Raw genomic sequence first — 21,807 nt, forward strand, 5'->3', positions numbered from 1 at the left:
CCAAAGGAGGACGTCACTTAGTAAACAGAACAATACATAAGAGGAACCTTTATCCAATAGAGCGGAAATGGTTGCTCGTAAGTCTAGCTCATCTGCACTCAGATATTCTGAAGCATTTCCACGACGCTCGTATATATAGTCACCTGGGAATCGTAATTACTCTAAACCGAATCAGACGAAAGAATCACTGGCCAGTTCTCTACCGATCAGTTAGACAATATGTGAATCGTTTTAAAAAGGATCATTGAGAAAATCTAAATCCAGGGTGCTGTAGTCGGCTGCAGTGAGCACTTCTAAAATAGCAGGTTTGGTGTTCCCCCCAGGAGATGCAACAATGCCGTGAGCTCTGGCGCATGCACTATGGTGTAATGGTTAGCGTCCGTAACTGGCGTGCTGTACCTTGCCAGTAAAACGTGACACCAGCAATTCTTTTTACTATTCCGTAATGATCATTTCTGGAAGTTTCTTGAAATATGTTTGTAATGTTTGTATATTTGTATAAATAGCTGCAGTCTCTGTCCAGTACGTCAGTGGTGCTTTGTTTCTACGTTGGTGTCAATAATAAACGTGTTGCACTTACCACTCAGTCATCGGATTTGGACGTGACTGTGGTTTCGACATAACATAAGCTCATTGTGGTTATCGGCTACAAAGGGATAATGATGTGTAGTTTGTTCATGAATGAAAATAGTTATCTGTTCAAAAGGCAAAAAAGAGACATAATATTTCATTAGACTGTTAAATAACTCACAGAGAACGAAAAAGACGAAACGGTAAACAACTTTCTGAGGATTTCTTCATGCTTTTTCAATGTCTTCCAATTTTCCTTCCTTGCCACTATGTACTTATCATTCTGCCAAACTCTCTACCTTTCACTGAATGAGTTTACCGGAGAAATGGAAGATATCAGCTGAAAGAGGTATCGGGTACTTTCGGATTTACCGACTGGGGGATACAGGAATGGATTAATAAATATGATGTTTAAAACTGTGGTGTGAAGTATGGTTAGTTGTATCTGAAAATGTGTGTTTTGTGTGACAGAAAGACGTACAAACTATGTGAATATATAAACCACCAAATGACAAGAATGACAGAACAAAACTGCATGGAAAGGCTTTGCTGCTTAACTGGGGATGTGATACGTCATGCAACGTCATTTAATTTGACGGTTGATAGCTGAGTGAATTTGCAGATGAAATCGTTTGGTTTTCATATTACTCTGGAGCTCCAAAGAAACTCGTATAGGCATGCGTATTCAAATACAGATATATGTAAACGGACAGAATACGGCGCTGAAGTCGGCAATGCCTATATAAGACAAGTGTCTGGCGCAGTTGTTACATCGGTTACTGCTGCTACAATGGCAGATCACCAAGATTTAAGTGAGTTTGAACGTAGTGTTCTAGTCGGTGCACGAGCGATGGGGCATAGCATTTACGAGGTAGAGATGAAGTGGGGACTTCTCCGTACGACAATTTAAGGAGAGCACCGTGAATATCAGGAATCCGGTGAAACGTGAAATCTCCGACATCGCTGCGGCCGGAAAAAAGTCCTGCAACAACGGAACCAACGGCAACTGAAGAGAACTGTTCAGCGTGACAGAAGTGCAACTCTTCCGCAAATCACTGCAGATTGCAATGCTGGGTCATCAACAAGTGTCAGAATGCGAACCAATCAACGAAACATCATCGACATGGTATTTCGGAGCCGAAAACCCACTCGTGTACCCTTGACGACCGCACGACACAAAACTTTACGCATCGCATAGACCAGTCAACACCGACGTTGGACTGTCGATGACTGGAGACGTGTTGCCTGGTCGGACGAGTCTCTTTTCAAATTGTACCGAGCGGGTGGAGATAATCTCATGAATCCATGGACCCTGCATGTCAGCAGGGGACTGTTCAAGCTGGTGCGGCGTGTGTAGTTGGAGTGATATGGGACCCCTGATACGTCTAGATATGATTCTGACATATGACACGTACGTAAGCATCCTGTTTGATCATCTGCATCTATTCATGTCTATTGACCATTCCGACGGACTCTGGAAATTCCAGCAGAACAATGCGACACCCACACGTCCAGGAATGCTACACAGTGGCTCCAGAAACACTCTTCTGAGTTTAAACACTTCCGCTGGCCACCAAACACCCCAGACATGAACATTATTGAGCATATCTAGAATGCCTTGCAACGTGCTGTTCAGAAGAGATGTCGACCCCATACGGATATAAGGACAGCCCTGCAGGATTCATGGTGTCAGTTCCTTCCAGCATACTTCAGAAATGTCGAGTCCATGCCACGTCGTGTTACGGCACTTCTTCGTGCTCGCTGGAAGTATACACGACATTAGGCAGGTATACCAGTTTCTTTGACTCTTCAGTGTATTTGAAGGAGGAAATGAAGGTTAAGGTATAACGATCCATGGACGATGATGTCATTAGATAGGGAACACAACCTAAGACCGGACAAGAATGTGGTACGAAATCGGTGTGCCACATTCAAAGGACCAATTTTTGCTTTCTCCTTAGTCGACTGAAAACCTGTAAAACAGAGGGCCGAATTTGGCCCCCTGAATCTCCCAAAGATAATTCCACTACGTCACCATGCATTACTGGAAGGAGGGACGTTTACGGTTTAATGCCCTGTCGACGAGCTCATTGAAGACGGAGGACAAGTTCGCATTAGGAAATGAGAGGAAATGAAATCTGCCCTGTTATTTCGAAGGAACATCGCCGGCATTCGTGTTAGTGGTTTAGGAGATCACGGAAAATCTAAATCTGGATGCCTGATCCTGGCATTTGAGCCGCTGTCCTCCCGAGTACGAGCTTCAGATAATTAGAGACGGTTGACGTAGCTGATATTATAATATAAAAAGTTTGGTACAAGAGAGATGAGACCCATAGAAGTCCTTGATTCCCAAAAGGTCATCGACACAGTTCCGCACTGCCACCTAATGAGTAAAATACGAGAGTACGGAATGTCAGACCAACTAACTGATTGGATTGAAGAGTTCCTAGGAAACAGAACACAGTATCTCAATCTAAACGGAGAGAAATCTATAGATGTAAGACTAGAAATTTATAGACGTAAGACGAAGTTTGAATGTACCTCAAGAGACTGTTATAGGACCATTACTTTTTCCGATACAAAATACAAGTGGCGAACAAATCGTTCCCGTGTAGGGGCGTTGCAGCAGCGTAAATTTTATCTACTGCGATGCGAGTGTATAAGCACAAACATGTAGGCAAGGGATTAGTGTGGCATTCGTGTGTTTCTGACTTGCGTGCGATAAATGCTGAAACGCGAACTATGGCGACGTTACACATCAAACATGTTGAAACAGAACCAACTTATTTTCTTGGCTGCCGAAGGACAAACACCGGCAGAAATTCATCGAAGAATGAAGAATGTGTATGGGGCAGCATGTCGGTTGAAAACCAGTCTTCTGAAATGGTGCCCCAAGTTCCGTAGTGGTAGCGATTCGACACAAGACGCCGGTTGCCACACCGCAAATGTCGTAACGCATAAGTTATGCCAACTTTAAGTGGGAGACATTTGACCATCTGCCCTGTAATCCTGATTTCTTCCCATGCGACTGTCACGTCTTAGGTCCCTTAAAGAAGGCCTTGAAAGGTCGACGCTTTCTGTCGGACGAGAATGTGCAGCAGGCAGTCACAGACTTCTTCACGCAGTAGGACACGATTGTTTTAACAAAAGGGTGCATTCAGCCTGGCACCTCCGTGTGATGACTGTCTCAGTGCTCACGGCCACGTTACCTGATTGGCATACCTATTCCGGTCTTCGAACAGAAACTTTTCGATCGCCCCTAACACAAATGACCCATTGGATAACGTCCCATGAGGCTTTGCGGGGATGATGCTGTTGTATATGGAAAAGCCGAACAGCTCGAAAATTGTAGCGAAGTGTAGGAAGACCTGGAGAGGATCCATGCTTGGTGCAGGGATTCGCAGTAGCCCCTCAGTATAGTTGTAATGGACGGATCACAAATAGGCGGAAGGAACCATTACTGTATGATTAAACGTTTGCAGATCAACCACTGTAAACAGCCACATGCATAAAAATCTATGATTACGTGCACGGAGCGATAGGAAGTGACACGACCACATAAAATTAATACACTACTGGCCATTAAAATTGCTGCACCAAGAAGAAATGCAGATGATAAACGGGTATTCATTGGACAAATATATTATACTAGAACTGACATGTGATTACATTTTCACGCAATTTGGGTGCATAGGTCCTGAGAAATCAGTACCCAGAACAACCATCTCTGGCCGTAATAACGGCCTTGATACGCCTGGGCATTGAGTCAAACAGAGATTGGATGGCGTGTGCAGGTACAGCTGCCCATGCAGCTTCAACACGATACCACAGTTCATCAAGAGTAGTGACTTGCGTATTGTGACGAGCCACTAGCTCGGCCACCATTGACCAGACGTTTTCAGTTGGTGAGAGATCTGGAGAATGTGCTGGCCAGGGCAGCAGTCGAACATTTCCTTTATCCAGAAAAATGCAGGGTTTCGCACGGATCTAATGAAGGGTAGAGCCACGGGTCGTAACATATCTGAAATGTAACGTCCACTGTTCAAAGTGCCGTCAATGCTAACAAGAGGTGAAAGAGATGTGTATCCAATGGCACCCCATACCATCACGCCGGGTGATAAGCCAGTCTGGCGATGACGAATACACGCGTCCAATGTGCGTTCACCACGATGTCGCCAAACACGGATGCGACCATCATGATGCTGTAAACAGAACCTGGATTCATCCGAAAAAATGACGTTTTGCCATTCGTGCACCCAGGTTCGTCATTGAGTACACTATCGCAGGCGCTCCTGTCTGTGATGCAGCGTCAAGGGTAACCGCAGCCACGGTCTCCGAGCTGATAGTCCATGCTGCTGCAAACGTTTACGAACTGTTCGTGCAGATGGTTGTTGTCTTGCAAACGTCCCCATCTGTTGACTCAGAGATCGAGAGGTGGCTGCACGATCCGTTACAGCCATGCGGATAAGATGTCTGTCATCTCGACTGCTAGTGATACGAGGCTATCGGGATCCAGCACGACGTTCCGTATTACCCTCCTGAACCCACCGATTCCATATTGTGCTAACAGTCATTGGATCTCGACCAACGCGAGCAGCAATGTCGCGACACGGTAAACCGCAGTTGCGATAGGCTACAATCCGACATTTATCGAAGTCGGAAACGTGATGGTACGCATTTCTCCTCCCTACACGAGGCATCACAACAACTTTTCATCAGGCAACGCCGGTCAACTGCTGTTTGTGTATGAGAAATCGATTGGAAACTTTCCTCATGTCAGCACGTTGTAAGTGACACCACCGACGCCAACCTCGTGTGAATGCATTGAAAGGCTAATCATTTGCATATTACAGCATCATCTTCCTGTCGGTTATACTTCGCGCCTGTAGCACGTCATCTTCGTGGTGTAGCAATTTTAATGGGCAATAGTGTAGCAGGTAAGCAATACTGAAACCAGAGATTTATTGGAAGAATTGTTAGGAAGTGTGGTCCACTCACAAAGGAGGTAAGAGGTAGCTTACAAAACTCTCGTTCGACTAATACTTAACGGTCATCAGTCTGGGATCCATACCAGATAGGACTGATAGACTAAACAGAGAAGATACAAAGAAGAGCAGTGCGTTTAGTGACAGGTCGCTTCAGTAAGCGCCAGAGTGTAACGGAGAAGCCAACTCCGGTGGTAGACGCCGCAACAGAGGCACCCTGCACCATGGTGAGGTTTACATTTAAAATTCTGGGAGCGTACTTTTCCAGGACCGTCAACCAATATATTCAGCCCACCTATCACGAAAAGACCACTTACGGATAATCACAAGGATTAGAGCTTACACTAACGTTTACCAATAATCTTTCTTGTCAAGAACCATTCGCGACTGGAACAGGAAAGGGGGATGTAACAGTGGTGCGCAAAGTATCCTCCACCACACACCGCAAGGTGGCTTGCGGAGTATAGCTGTAGATGTAGACGTAGACAGAAATGGAAAAAGTCTAAAAAAGTTAATAAACACACTGCTATGTCCGTAGGAGAGTACTAATGATTGCATCACGCTGCTATGTTATCCCCAATTTTTCCCACAAAAGGGTCCTTGCTCTTTGTGTATGCCGTTTGATTATCCGGATGATGTTCTTTGTTTCCGTGTGTACTGTATTAGCCTTGTAATATCTGAATTCCTGCTGTAGCCCACGTCTTGACCAATACGTCCTACGTATTACTATTGACAGTTACCCGTATCATTTTCCCAGCTTACACAGCCAGACTAATTAATCAAGGATATACGGTTACAATTCGCTCGAATGATTATCGTCCATTAGTCTTGTACCCTTGTCAGCACGAATGTGGTTATTAGGCTGTTTCTCACGATTGTTTAAGTAAATGTATAACTGTTTCTAAGTTTTCATCTCAGAAATCACTATTCGCTAACAATTTATGTGTGATAATGTATACAGGGTGGTCCATTGATAGTGACCGGGCCAAATATCTCACGAAATAAGCATCAAACGAAAAACTACAAAGAACCAAACTTGTCTAGCTTGAAGGGGGAAACCAGATGGCGCTATGGTTGGCCCGCTAGACGGCGCTGCCACCGGTCAAACGGATATCAACTGCGTTTTTTTAAAATAGGAACCCCCATTTTTTATTACATATTTGTGTAGTACGTAAAGAAATATGAATGTTTTAGTCGGACCACTTTTTTCGGTTTGTGATAGATGGCGCTGTAATAGTCACAAACGTGTAAGTACTGGGTATCACGTAACATTCCGCCAGTGCGGACGGTATTTGCTTCGTGATACATTACCCGTGTTAAAATGGACCGTTTAACAATTGCGGAAAAGGTCGATATCGTGTTGATGTGTGGCTATTGTGATCAAAATGCTCAACGGGCGTGTGCTACGTATGCTGCTCGGTATCCTGGACCACATCATCCACGTGTCCGGACCGTTCGCCGGATAGTTACGTTATTTAAGGAAACAGGAAGTGCTCAGCCACATGTGAAACGTCAACCACGACCTGCAATAAATGATGATGCTCAAATAGGTGTTTTAGCTGGTGTCGCGGCTAATCCGCACATCAGTAGCAGGCAAATTGCGCGAGAATCGGGAATCTCAAAAACGTCGGTGTTGACAATGCTACATCAACATCGACTGCACCCGTACCATATTTCTATGCACCAGGAATTGCATGGCGACGACTTCGAACGTAGTGTACAGTTCTGCCACTGGGCACAAGAGAAATTACGGGACGATGACAGATTTTTTGCACGCGTTCTATTTAGCGACGAAGCGTCATTCACCAACAGCGGTAACGTAAACCGGCATAATATGCACTATTGGGCAACGGAGAATCGACGATGGCTGCGACAAGTGAACATCAGCGACCTTGGCGGGTTAATGTATGGTGCGGCATTATGGGAGGAAGGATAATTGGCCCCCCATTTTATCGATGGCAATCTAAATGGTGCAATGTATGCTGATTTCCTACGTAATGTTCTACCGATGTTACTACAAGATGTTTCACTGCATGACAGAATGGCGATGTACTTCCAACGTGATGGATGTCCGGCTCATAGCTCGCGTGCGGTTGAAGCGGTATTGAATAGCATATTTCCTGAAAGGTGGATTGGTCGTCGAAGCACCATACCACGGCCCGCACGTTCACCGGATCTGACGTCCCCGGATTTCTTTCTGTGGGGAAAGTTGAAGTATATTTGCTATCGTGATCCACCGACAACGCCTGACAACATGCGTCAGCGCATTGTCAATGCACGTACGAACATTACGGAAGGCGAATTACTCGCTGTTGAGCGGAACGTCGTTACACGTATTGCCAAATGCATTGATGCTGACGGACATGCTTTTGAGCATTCACTGCGTTAATGTGGTATTTACAGGTAATCACGCTGTAACCGCATGCGTTCTCAGAAATGATAAGTTCACATAGGTACATGTATCACATTGGAACAACCGAAATAAAATGTTCAAACATACATACGTTGTGTATATTAATTTAAAAAAACCTACCTGTTACCAACTGTTCGTCGAAAATTGTAGCCATATGTTTGTGACTATTAGAGCGCCATCTATCACAAATCGAAAAAAGTTGTCCGACTAAAACATTCATATTTCTTTACGTACTACACGAATATGTAATAAAAAATGAGGGTTCCTATTTTTAAAAAATGCAGTTGATACCCGTTTGACCTATGGCAGCGCCATCTAGCGGGACAACCATAGTGCCGTCTGTGGTTTCGCCCTTCAAGCTAGACAAGTTTCGTTCTTTGTAGTTTTTTTGTTTGACGCTTATTTCCTGAGATATTTGGCCCGGTCACGATCAATGGACCACCCCGTATAATAAAATTGGCACGATTCACAGACAGTGGAGACAATTTTCCTTCCTTATGTTAACTGGTGACTGTGAGGGTTCAAATGGTTCAAATGTCTCTGAGCACTATGCGACTTAACTTCTGAGGTCATCAGTCGCCTAGAACATAGAACTAACTAAACCTAACTAACTTAAGGACATCACACACATCCATGCCCGAGGCAGGATTCGAACCTGCGACCGTAGCGGTCGCTCGGTTCCAGACTGTAGCGCCTAGAACCGCACGGCCACTCCGGGCGGCCGACTGTGAGGGCAAGAAGTAAAATAAAACTGACAGATTCTGAAATAGTGTAACTGAACGTAAGCGAATCCCATGACCGTGTGAATTTTTTCAGGAAAAATCAGAGAACTAACTAATCAGAACATGTCTTTACCTCTTGTAAGATTACTTCCCTTCACTACTAATCCAAATACAGTTGACATCTGTCATAAACTTAGTCACTCACAGTAGCGCATAGTTCGATTATAACCCAGAAGAGCAGACTGAATAGCAGAGCCAGCGACAATCAGCTTTCGTTGCTCTCTCTTTCCATCCCTCCATCCCTCCCCCCCCCCCCTCCCCCACCCCCTCCTACCATTCTACTTAACCAGACCGTCTCACCTCTTTCTGCTCCCTCGCCAGAAATAGGCATCCTAGCCAGGAAATTAAACAGATTAAATCCGCAGGGGTGCGCTCTTCTCCCCTGAAGAACGGGCGGTGACCCTGCAAGAGGCGGCGGCGTGACGTACAGCTCGGACGACGGCAGACTTTCAACAACATGCAGACACCGCTAAAAAAATTCCGCCTTCGTCTAATATAAGGGGTATGCGGCGCAGCGAAGCGAGTTCATTACTGCCTACGGTGCAGGCGTCAGCGGGACAAAGGCTTGCGTCTGGGCCGCTGTATCTGGCTCGCTCGCAGGAGGGATGCCTCGTCTCCAGTCACCCCCCGCAACCCCCGTCGCCCTACCGCAGCGTCTGAGTTGTTGCGAAGCGCCGGCTGGACGGACAAGCCCTTCTTGCGCCAGATGCGAATTGCGGACGAGGGAATGAACTCGCCGAAATTTTCTCCCTTGCTGGAGCCCTTTATAATTGTAACAACCAAGTTTCTTTCCTGGAATGCGAAAAATTCGTCGGTCTTCACGCGTAATGTATTCCGGGCGTCTTCCACAAGGGCCATAACTCTAGAACTGAGCGCCGCTGCCAGAAGTTGTATCCTGTAAGTCAAGCCCAAAGTTATAATTAAAACGGAGCTTCTCCGTTTCTAAAACGGTGAGAGGCGATAATGCTCTCTTCAACACCTCTGATGCAGCGTAGACGGCGCAAAGGCCTAACTTTTAGAACATTCATTCATATTTGAAACCCTGTTGCTCGCCATTTTGTCCCAATAAAAACGTCGAAGACCCAAAGACAGTCAGACATATGACCTGCAGTTGATGGTAAAAAAAGTCCCACAAAACTATTGTCGAAGCTATTAAATGCTAAGCCCCCATCCCGTATTTGTTGAATAATACAGGGTTATTCACATGTAACTCTGGGATTTTAGAAGACTACAAGACATAGGGAAAGTAGAACCATATCAACGGATGGGACATCTCGTCGAGATTTCGAGACACATTATAGGCGCTTAAGAGTCTATTCTTCTCAATCAGCCAATAATATAGGCGATTTTTACAATTTTTTAGAAACTAATGCAGCAATTAACTTTTTTTAAAGAAATTCAGTCATCGTTAAGCTCCCCATCCGAGGAGTTAACGTTGCTCTGTCCAAAATGAGGTATGTCCATGGTGGAACGCCTCCAATCTGCAAATTTTACCTGGAATTAAAATAAAAAATAAAAAAATCCATAATCTGTGCGATATTGCACACTAATAGCACGTGTTTTTCCCTCATTTGAAAAAGTAATAAAACACAGGCCGTTTGAGACAAAGATGTATTTCTGTTGTGTGTGTTTTATTCACGTTGTTTGCAGTAACTAATGAAAAAATTAAAGTAAAAACGGCCAAAATAGCCTGAAACGTCCCCTTTGAACAATTTATATACGACTGTGCTTAAACTGACACACAATATTTTGTTAGCGCAACGCAATCTGACTTTCAATAATCCCTACAAAAGAATGGAGCAAAAGCTTCAAAAGTTAGACACAATGGAACAAAATCAGAGACAAACACAGCAAAAGCTTCAAAAGTTAGACACAATGGAACAAAATCTCAAAAAGTTAGACACAATGGAACAAAATCTTCAAAAGTTAGACACTACACTTGAACAAACACGTGAAGATTTAACCACTGAGTTACATAACATTGAATCGAAATGTCAGAAAGTGTGTAATGACGTAAAAACACAAATTTGTGAGCATTTTCAACCTATTTTTTCGCGGCATGAAAATGCATTACAGAATCACGAAGCAGCCATAAAAGAACTGCAAACCATTGTTCATGAAAATAATGAGACCTTGTGGGCTAAAATTGACTCAGTTGCATCTACGGATTCGGTTACACAACTTGCAAAAACTCAGGAAAACCTAAAGGACACAGTAGATTTGATTTCAACACAAATGGACACTCTGAAGCTTGGTTCAGAAAAACACACTGAGGAAATGTGTTCATTATCAGAGAAAGTAGTTGAACTTTCGGATCAGCTAAATAATTTATCTACGAAGGTAGATGATAATCTGAATGACGCAAAACCGGTAGTCTTTAATGACACAGAAGAGAGCGAACAAATTAGGAAACTGAAACAAAATCTGTAAACGTCCCCTTTGAACAATTATACAGGACTGTGCTTAAACTGACACACAATATTTTGTTAGCGCAACGCAATCTGACTTTCAATAATCCCTACAAAAGAATGGGCCCTGACTAACAGTAAACTATACCTTTCACAAATCACTTACCTCACAAAAATCTTCGCTACTAAAGCTACTGCAATACAGCGAGCGCCACTACTGCCAGCTAAAAAAAGGATTCAAACTACTGAAGGCACTAACTACTGATAGGGATAGTTAGCAAATAAAAGATATTAATAGAGAACAAACAATGTATTTACCTTGACATCATCATGTATAAATATAGCAGTTCATGACAAATTACAAATCTCCGCCATCTCTCTCCCCACATCCACCACTGCTGGCGGCTCACCTCCAACTGCGCAACGCTACGCGATGTTCACAGCCAGCTGCCTAACACTACAATGGCGAGTATTACAACAATGCAAAGCAGCCACAGACTGCACACAGCACAGCCAGTGATTTTCATACAGAGGTGGCGTTACCAATAAAAAAACCTAAACAGCCTACTTACATAGAGAAAACATAAACAGCCTACTTACATAGAGAAAACATAAACAACCTACTTACATAGAGAAAACATAAACAGCCTACTTACAAGCCTAATAGCCCTTTCGGACATGTTCGAGGAGTAATTCATCCCAATTTCAGAAAGATATCTTTTTCATTGTGCCCGCAGTCCATTCCGTCAGCTTGAAGTACTGTTTGCTCACGATCAGGTCATAATCGGCAATGCTAAAAATGCCGTTAAGTACAGACAGCAACACATAAAATGAGCGAGGTTGTTGCTACATATGGCATGACAGTTTCCACGAGTAGAGGAGAAGGTGATAAAGAAACAAATATTTAATCGAACAAATAGTAGATTTAAATATCTAGGGTATAATATTAAGCATACAAAACCAGACGATACCCAACAGAGGTTCAAAGATTTCTGCATTTGTGCAGTACAACGTGGCATACTTTAAAAAACAACGTTCGAAAGGAAAGCCTACTCAGAGGATACAAAGTTACAGCTCCTCCGTACTTGTTACACGGATGCGACATCTGGCGTCTAATTTCCAACCAAATAAGGCAAAATGAATCGCAGAAAATGAGGTTTCTTCGCTATGAAGCGAGGTGGTTCTTCTTACATCTTAAATACTGATATCACACAGGAATTAAACGTATTGCCAGTTACAAATATTATAGAAAAACACAGAATAAAGTGGAGGGTTCCCACGCAACACAAGAAAGACAATAGTATGACTAAAATTGCTTTGCAATATAATCGCAGACGAATATTCGCTACCCTTCATAAAAAATAGTGTCAACAGTTCGGATGCAGAACAGGCCAATGCGTCTGACCCTTGATGTCGACGAAAATGATGACCAAAAGTAGCCTTTGGCACACAGGGAAAGGTGGCTTGAGGAGTATAAATTTAGATGTAGAAGTCAGATGAAACAAAGATGCTAGTAGTAACCAAAATGTTTTACACAAACCGACAACCTGTGTCTTACCTTGTCATTATCAGCATTTTTTGTTTAATTATATTTGGAAATAGTACGGCGATTAGTACATTATAGTATTTTCTCGAGCTGTAGCGTATAGACCTACAGAATCGAAGTGGTGGGCTGCTTGTGCGGTCGGAGGGTGGTCGAGCAGCGTGGCATAGACACTGCCACCGCATGATAACCACTGCCCATCGCGAGACTGAATGTCGCCTAGTGTTGTTGCGGTCACGTGACGCTCTAAGAGAACTACATAAGCAGAGCAGAGACGAATGGGGACATTGGAGCTCACTCTGCCCCTGGAGCAGACGGTATCAGCAATGTTCAACGTAAGCATATATCACGAAAACCTCTGGTGTTGTTTACGAGGATATACAACAGTTACCTGAGGATCGGATATTTCGGAGACCCATGGAAAATCACTTACGTCGTCCCACTCCCTAAGCCGAGGAAAGACCTGAGATGCCCTACCAGCTACATACCAATCAGTCTCTTGTACACGTTATTGAAACTTATGGAGAGACTAATGTTGCACCGTCTACGACCTTTCATCGTCGACCACGACATTATTCGACATGATCAGTTTGATTTGCAGCCTTCGCTGTCGGTTAAACTCCACCGAATACACAGACTATAATATTAACCCCCAAATATACAGCTGCCATACTCCTGGACACAGTAAAGGCTTTTGATAGAGATTGGAGGGATAGGCTGGTGCTGAAATTTCAAGATCTCCAACATATCCCAGACTATGGCATTCTCTAGAATCAAAAAGTCATGGTTAAACTTGACGGACGCCGGTCAGCCACCGAACAACTGAAGAGAGGCTTCCCGCAACGATCGGTCTTGTCGTCCACACTCTTCATCGCCTGCGTCAACGACCTAGCGATGCTGCCTCAAGTCGCCATTGCCCAGTTTGCGGACGATACGCCCTGCTGAAAAGTAGCAAGCGGATCACTGCGGCCATCGGAAGATCACAACGCCAGCTACCAGTAACAGAGCACTGAGCTGCAACAAACCATGTACGCCTCATTGCCGACAACGGCCATCATATTTACTCTTCGACATCCCAACCTGCGAGACAGGCTTGTTTTCCAGAACCATACGCTGACACGGTCCAACGGAGTCAAATAATTGGGGGTCTCTCTCAATCATGATTTGCTTTTCAAGCCGCACATTCAGGCCGAGAGGATACGACTCCGTATTCTGCACCAACTATACCCCATTCTTGCCAGTAGGCAGATGAATGCTTAACAAAACTTCAGTTGTACAAAACAACGATCCTTCCTGCATTACTGTATGGCTGCTCCACGTGGGGAATCACTAGGCCCATTAACCTTAAATCCCTCCAGACGATTCAAAATAGATACTTAACGCTTGTCCTGGGTGCTCCACGATGGACTCCAATCACCGACCTACATACGGAACTTCAAACGCTAACACTCAAGGACCAAATCAAGAATCGACGTGGAAACTTCTGGACGAAATGGTTGCACTGAAGGCAACAGCGAGACATCTCGAATACATCGGTTCTGTAACTACAGAACGGCGACACCGGACAAAAGTGTCTCGCGCCATTTTGGGGGCTCCTCAATGATAGGCTAACGTCATGAACCACCATCTCACCATCTAAGGAGCTCGAGCACAAGCCCCGCTTACGATTCAATAAAGATAACATTAACTCGCGGACGTACATCTCACCGCAGAAGTCCAGCCTCAGGGAAGGTAGTAATCTGGATACACAAAACACTCACACACAAAAAAACAACAAATGGCGAATCATTGTAGCGACACTACGGGGCGCAAATGGGAAAATCCACTGACATAAGAGACTTTGACAAAGATCAGATCGTAATGCCCTGACGATTCATCACACAACGTGAAGGTCAGAGGCTGGCCCGCTCTGTACAGGACGGGCAACGATCTGCGGCATGAAATGACAATTAAATGATTACCATACGCTGCCGACAGCCGTTGATATACATCAACAGGGACAGTTGAAAATGTGTGCCCCGAACGGGACTCGAACCCGGGATCTGCTGCTTACATGGCAGACGCTCTATCCATCTGAGCCACCGAGGGTACAAAGGATGGTGCGACTACAGGGACATATACCTTGCACGTTCCTCGTGAGACCCACATTCCCAACTTAGTGTCCACACACTACACTCGTAGTGCCCCTGCCCATTACACTCATTGCCAGCCGCTGTGGCCGAGCGGTTCTAGGCTCTCAGTCCGGAACCGCAGGACTGCTACGGTTGCAGGTTCGAATCCTGCCTCGGGTGTGGATGTGTGTGATGTCCTTAGGTTAGTTAGGTTTAAGTAGTTCTAAGTTCTAGGGGACTGATGACCACAGATGTTAAGTCCCATAGTGCTCAGAGCCATTTTTTGAACTGTCTGTAAGGTACAGTTGGTATTGCAACTGGGAGAATGCATAGCTGAGTTGCTTTTGAGACTCGAAGATGGTCTTGAATAGGAACGAAATCGATTGTCTTCAATAAGAAGTAGTGGTACAGCTGTCTATTTTGTAATACAGTTTTTAACCTACTTGAGCATTCTGGCCATTTCTTTTCTGTTATACTGAATAATCACAAGAAAAAGCTCTTGATATTGCAAGAAAACTTTCACATATAAAGACCTATTGCAATGCCAAAAGAAGGTACTTAGTGACCAAATTCATACAATCAGTAGCTCTGTGATCATGCTTGCAATGCCAAAAGAAGGTACTTAGTGACCAAATTCATACAAACAGTAGGTCTGTGATCATGCTAGTGACTGAAACAATAACAAACAGAAATCCGAAACATAACCGAAATTCTCTTATACACACAAATATCCATTAAAAAATAAAATAAAAAACTAAAAAATCGTACTCTCACAAAGAACGACACATTTACACAAAACAAAATACACACACACACCCACCCACCCACACACACACACACACACACACACACACACACACACACACACACACACGCACACACACAAGAAACAAATGAAAATATCAGACCACACACGCAACACAAAAAAAAGACGAAAGATAAACAGATAGCTACAGTTAGCAACACTACACACCGAAAACAAACACATGTTGAGCACAAAATGTAAAGTAAAAGCGAGGTATGCAATGTGTTTAATAAAATGTGGTTGAAAGAACATCAGAACTCGTCCAACTGGAGCATGGAGACTAATGATCACATCTCCAGGGCCACGCACATAGGATTGCAGCCCTGGAAATGGTAAGTAACACCGAGTGATAATTTCACATCACGAAATTTGTGCTGCAATAGTTGATTCTAACCTAAAAAAACAGGACAACAACATGACAAAATGTAAAATAGTAACATACTGTAACAACCACACACACACAAAAAGTACGGCCAAACTTTCAGGAAACATTCCTGAAAGTTTGGCCGTACCTTTTTGTAACACCCTACATGTATTACAGACCACTGAAGATCCTTCACAAATAAAAGAACCGAAACGCGTATGGCGATAAAGAAACTGCCTTCAATTAGTTACATAGACGGAATATACTTCCACGAATACTTGAACTCTATGCCTACTTTCTTCCTCGGTGGCGATAGCATCTTCGAGCAGTATAATTGTCCGTGTTACAAGGCCAGAATCGTCCTACAGTGGTCTCAGAAGCATGATAGTGACTTTAAGTTTATATCTTGGCCACCAGATTCATGTGATCTGAACTAAGTGTAATATATCTGGGCGGTATCTGGCGCCCGCAGACCAGTGGCCCATATTTCACAGTACTTGCGTCACATGTACATACACATGTGGTGTCACATACTTCCGGAAATCTACCAAAGACTTGCCGAATCCCTGCCACGCAGAACTGCAACTGTAATGTGTTCTGAGTAGCGCCAATACGATATTAAGTATATTGTATTGGCTTATCAGTGTATCAAATGAACTATATGGCACCGGAGACCTTTTGAAGTCTTAAACGTATCTGATGTATAAAGGTGTAGACATAAGCGACGAATGAAAATTCGTACCAAGGCTAGGAATCAAGGCAACGGCCATGCTGCAGTGGATACGCTGGTTCACATCAGATCACCGAAGTTAAGTGCTGTCGGGCGTGGCCGGCACTTGGATGGGTGACCATCTGGGCCGCCATGTGCTGTTGCCATTTTTCGGGGTGCACTCAGCCTCGTGACGCCAACTGAGGAGCTACTCGACCGAATAGTAGCGGCTCCGGTCACAGAAACCCATCGTAACGACCAGGAGAGCGGTGTGCTGCCCACACAACTCCTATCCGCATCCTCATTGAGGATGACGCGGCGGTCGGATGGTCCCGATGGGCCACTTGTGGCCTGAAGTGCTTTGTGCTAGGAATCAAACGCGGGTGTCCTTCTAGACAGATACGCTAACATCTACGCCACCCTAGCACATCTGCGCAAACTAACCTAGCGGGTTTCCCTCCTCGATCCAAATTCCCATTCCAAATTCCCAGTTGTACAAAGCCATTGTGCCAGGGTGGCGTAGAGGTTATCGTATCTGCCTAGGACACCCGCGTCTGATTCCCAGCCTTGGTACAAATTTGCATTTGTCGCTTCGGTCTGCACAATACTTAATAGATGTTTGAGACATCAAAAGGTCTCTGAAACTATGTAGTTTCATTTAATTAAAGCACCTATCGTCGGCTTTCAGTCAGGAGCCCCCTTTCGTTCGATGCTGAGATACTATGTCAAAACAGTTGAAGAGCTACGCAATATTTGTTAAGAGTTAAGTGGGAATAGCACGTGGTCTGAAGCGTGAATGGGAGGAGGGAGGAGGATATTGGTGTTTAACGTCCCGTCGACAACGTGGTCATTAGAGACGGAGCACAAGCTCGGATTAGGGAAGGATGGGGAAGAAAGTCGGCCGTGCCCTTTCAAAGGAACCGTCCGGGCATTTGCCTAGAGTGATCTAGGGAAATCACGGAAAACCTAAATCAGGATGGCCGGACGCGGGATTGAACCGTCGTCCTCCCGAATGCGAGTCCAGTGTCCTGCCACTGCGCCACCTCGCTCGGTGCGCGTGAATGGGAATATGGACTGAGGACCGAGGCGTGCTAGAGCAGTCCGTGCAGTTGTGCAAAACTACTTTGCGAATGTGGCGTAGTGGTTAGAACATCTGCCTAGTGAGCGGAGCACCTGGGTTCGAATCCCGACCGTGGTACAAATTCTCATTTGTCGCTTCAGTCTCCACTTATATATTACATGTATATGTCACAACATACGCTGCTTTTAAAAAGTCGGTAGTATGAGGAGTGACTTACTAACCCTACGTAAAGATCGCGGATAACACGGAGAATGAGCGCCAATCAGTCATTACCTCAACGAGAAATATTAATAACAGTATCCAGTTTTTGTACAGAAAATACCGGGGCAAATCTACCGGTGACTGGCCACTATTGTACAATCATTACAATGCATTCGAGATTTGGTAAGCAAATACAGAGAACAGTCACCTGAATTTACACAAAGACGTACTGAAGAGTACGCTACGGTGCTGTAGAGTTATGTTGTTGTACGCTAACTCCGTCAGTCGGCGTGTACACATGGTCCAATCGCGGCATGCGCATACGCTTTGATGTTAATATTATTCATGCTCAAGATAGTTATGTCATCAGAGGTGTATTTCTGTAAAATTCAAGACGGTAATGTAACGAGCGTACGGCACTGGTGACCGGGAGACCCGTTCGGCCGCCGCGCCACAAGTTGTCTAACGTCACTACGGCGACGTGCGAGTGAATGAGGATGAAATGATGATTAAGGACGCACAACAACACCCAGTCATCTCGAGGCAGAGAAAATCCCTGACCCCGCCGGAAATCGAACCCGGGACCCCGTGCGCGGGAAGCGAGAACGCTACCGCAAGACCACGAGCCGCGGACTTCAAGACGGTTATTTACAATGTATACTTTCTTGTAGCATGTTTTTCATAAATGGTAGCTATCTATAATTTTTTTTCCTTTATTGAGTTTCGATTCCCTCTAAAGGGGGCGGGCTGGCAGCAGCTTATTACGCCGCTCTTCAGCCTACAGAATTTGTTTTAAAAAGATGAAGATAATAAAAAAATAATAACAGCTGGCGATAAAATCGGTGACTTAAAGGTAAAATGGCAGAAAATTCTGGAGCTTAAAACATAAAACACAGGGTTGATGATGCTAATAAAATACACAGGAAGCAGAAAAAATAATAGACAGACAATTAAAAAACATGGCGACAGTCTGGGTTCTGTTCGCAAGAGATATAAAATGTACACCCAGCGACAGCATGATTTCTGTTCGAAACACTGTGGAAAGACGCACAACACTGAACACTCACTTAAACACTGCACTAAAAAGTTGGCACAAATATGACATACCACACCCGTGAGCAGGTGGGCGGAAGCTGGTCAGATGACGGGAAAAAAGGGGGGGAAGGAGAGGAAAAGTGAAGGGGGAGGGGGGAAAGGAGCCAATGATGAGGATCCATAAGAGGGGTGGGGGGTGCTGAGTAGACGCGCCAAGGAGTGGGGAAGGCAGAGGAGGGGAGTACAAAAGGACTCAGGGGGGGGGGGGGGGTGGAGAAAGGAGATAGGGAGAGGGTAGGTGGGGAGAAAACACGGGATGGAAGGGGGGAGGAAGAGGGAGCCCAGGGAAAGGACGGAGGAAAGAAGGGGGGTGAGGATCAGAGTTGATAGGAGGGATAAATGGAGGGAGAGAGGGCACCATCCGGGAGGGGGAGTTGATGGAAGCCACCTTGGGAAAGGAGATGTAGGGTGTAGAGATGGAGGGTAGGGGGGATACAACAGTGAAGACGTGGCAGGGGGTGGGGATGGGAGAGGAGAGGAGCAACCAGGGGGTGAAGGGGTTCAAGGCGGCGGGAGGTGTAGAGGATGTGGATATGTTCAAGGAAGAGGAGCAGATGGGGGAAAGGAATGAAATTGTAGGGGATCCGCATGGGGGACAGGAGGCGTATATGGAAGGCGAGGCGGATTGCATGACACTCAAGGATCTGGAGGGACTTATAGAATTTGGGGGGGGGGGGGGGAGGGCAGATATCCAGGCAGGACTGGCATAACAGAGGATGGGACGGATTAAGGATTTGTAGGTGTGGAGGATGGTAGAGGGGTGTAACCCCCATGACCGGCCAGAGAGGAGTTTGAGGAGTCGGAGGCGGTTGTGGGCTTTGGATTGGATGCAGCGGAGATGAGGGATCCAAGTGAGGTGACGCTCAATGGTGAGGCCAAGGTAGGTGATGGTGGGGGTGAGGCGGACAGGATGGGCGCAGACAGTAAGGGAGAAATCCAGGAGCTGGAAGGTGCGAGTGGTACAACCTACGATGATTGCCTGGGTCTTGGAAGGATTGATTTTCAGGAGCCACTGGTTACACCATGCAGCAAAAAGGTCAAGGTGATTATGGAGAAGGCGTTGGGACCGTTGGAGGGTAGGAGCGAGGGCGAGGAATGCGGTGTCATCAGCATATTGCAAGAGGTGTACTGGAGGGGGGGTTGGGGCATATCTGCTGTGTGCAGGAGGTAGAGGAGAGGGGAGAGGACAGAGCCCTGGGGCACACCTGCAGAGGGGTAGAAGGTGTGGGAATTGGCATTATGGATGGTAACATAGGAGGGGCAGTGGGAAAGGAAGGAGGCCATCAGACAGATGTAGTTGATAGGAAGGGCGTAGGTTTGGAGTTTAAACAGGAGACCGGGATGCCGGACACGGTCGTAGGCCTTTTCGAGGTCAAGGGAGACAAAAATGGCGGAGCGATGGGAGTTAAGCTGGAGGGAGAGGAGATGAGTGAGGTGGAGGAGTTGGTCATCACCAGAGAAGGAAGGTCGAAAGCCACATTGGGTGCTGGGGAGGAGGTGGTTTTGGTGGAGGTGGTGATGGATGCGCCGGGAAAGGATGGATTCCAAGAGCTTGCTGAACACCGCTGTGAGACAGATAGGATGATAGGAAGAGGCATCAGATGGAGGCTTGTTGAGTTTGGAGAACATCAGGATATGGGAGGTTTTCCACAGGTCGGGATAGAAGCCAGTGGCAAGGGTGACATTGTAGAGGGTGGCAAGGATTGAAAGGAAGGAGGGAGGGCAGTGTTTGAGGTGGCGGTAGGTAATGCAGTCGTGGCTGGGAGCAGTGTTGCGTTTAGTGCGGAGTGTGAGGCTGATGCCCTGTGTAGTGATGGGAGTGTTCAGTTCAGATGGTGGTGTGTGGCCCAAGTACTGGAAGCTAGGAGCAAGGGGAGGAACAGAGGTATTCGTACGGTCCAAGACGTCAGGGAAGAGGGAATAATCAAAGTGGGGATCATCTGGAATGGAAAAAACATCGGAGAGGTGAGAGGCAAAGTGGTTGGCCTTACTGAGGTTGTCAGGAAAGGGACAGTCATTAAGGAGGAGAGGGTTCTAGGGGGTGGGGCGGTTCCCAGTAAGGCGGTGGAAAGCAGACCACTACTTGGAGGAGTTTATGGGGAGCGTGGTGTTGAGTTGTGTACATGTCTGGCGCCAGGCACAGCGTTTCTTCGCTGTAAGCAGGTTGCGGATGTGTCGTAGTAATTGCCGATGGCGAGTAAGTGTATCCCGGTCACGAGTGCGGAGAAAAGAGCGGTAAAGGCGGCAGGACTCTCGAAGGAGGAGGACGGCCTGTGGAGGCAGGGCGGGGCGGTGAGGGTGGATGGCTTTGGTGGGGATATGGGTGGCGACGGCGTCAGACAAGGTCTGGTGCAGGAAGGCAGCAGTGCGAGAGATGTCATCAGGAGATTGGAGGGTAAGGTCGTGGCCGGCAACCTGGGTGTGAATGGAGTCCCGGTAGGCATCCCAGTTGGCATGGGAGTAATCATGGGCAAGTTTAGGAGGGACGTCAGGGTGAGGAGTGTTGCGGGGATGGCGACCATTAGAGATAGTGAGGAGAACAGGAGCATGGTCACTGCCAATGAGGTCAAGGACATCTGCGGTGATGTGCCCAAGGAGGTTGGGAGAGGCAAGGACCACATCGGGAGTGGTGTAGGATTCGGGTCGGGTGTGCTGAGGCAGGGGAACCAGGTCTCCCTGGAGGGTGGTGAGAAACTGATGCCACCGCTGGAGGTCGGCAGGATCACAGCTGTGGATATTG

The 21,807-nt window shown here is 46.0% G+C and overlaps 1 pseudogene; it reads left to right on the plus strand.

The window, feature by feature from the left end:
- The first annotated feature begins 16,739 nt into the window (after positions 1-16,739).
- Positions 16,740-16,857, plus strand: LOC126459518 (5S ribosomal RNA; annotated as a pseudogene).
- The last annotated feature ends 4,950 nt before the right edge of the window (positions 16,858-21,807 follow it).

This window comes from Schistocerca serialis, chromosome 2 (assembly GCF_023864345.2).
Source record: "Schistocerca serialis cubense isolate TAMUIC-IGC-003099 chromosome 2, iqSchSeri2.2, whole genome shotgun sequence".
Taxonomy (NCBI): domain Eukaryota; kingdom Metazoa; phylum Arthropoda; class Insecta; order Orthoptera; family Acrididae; genus Schistocerca; species Schistocerca serialis.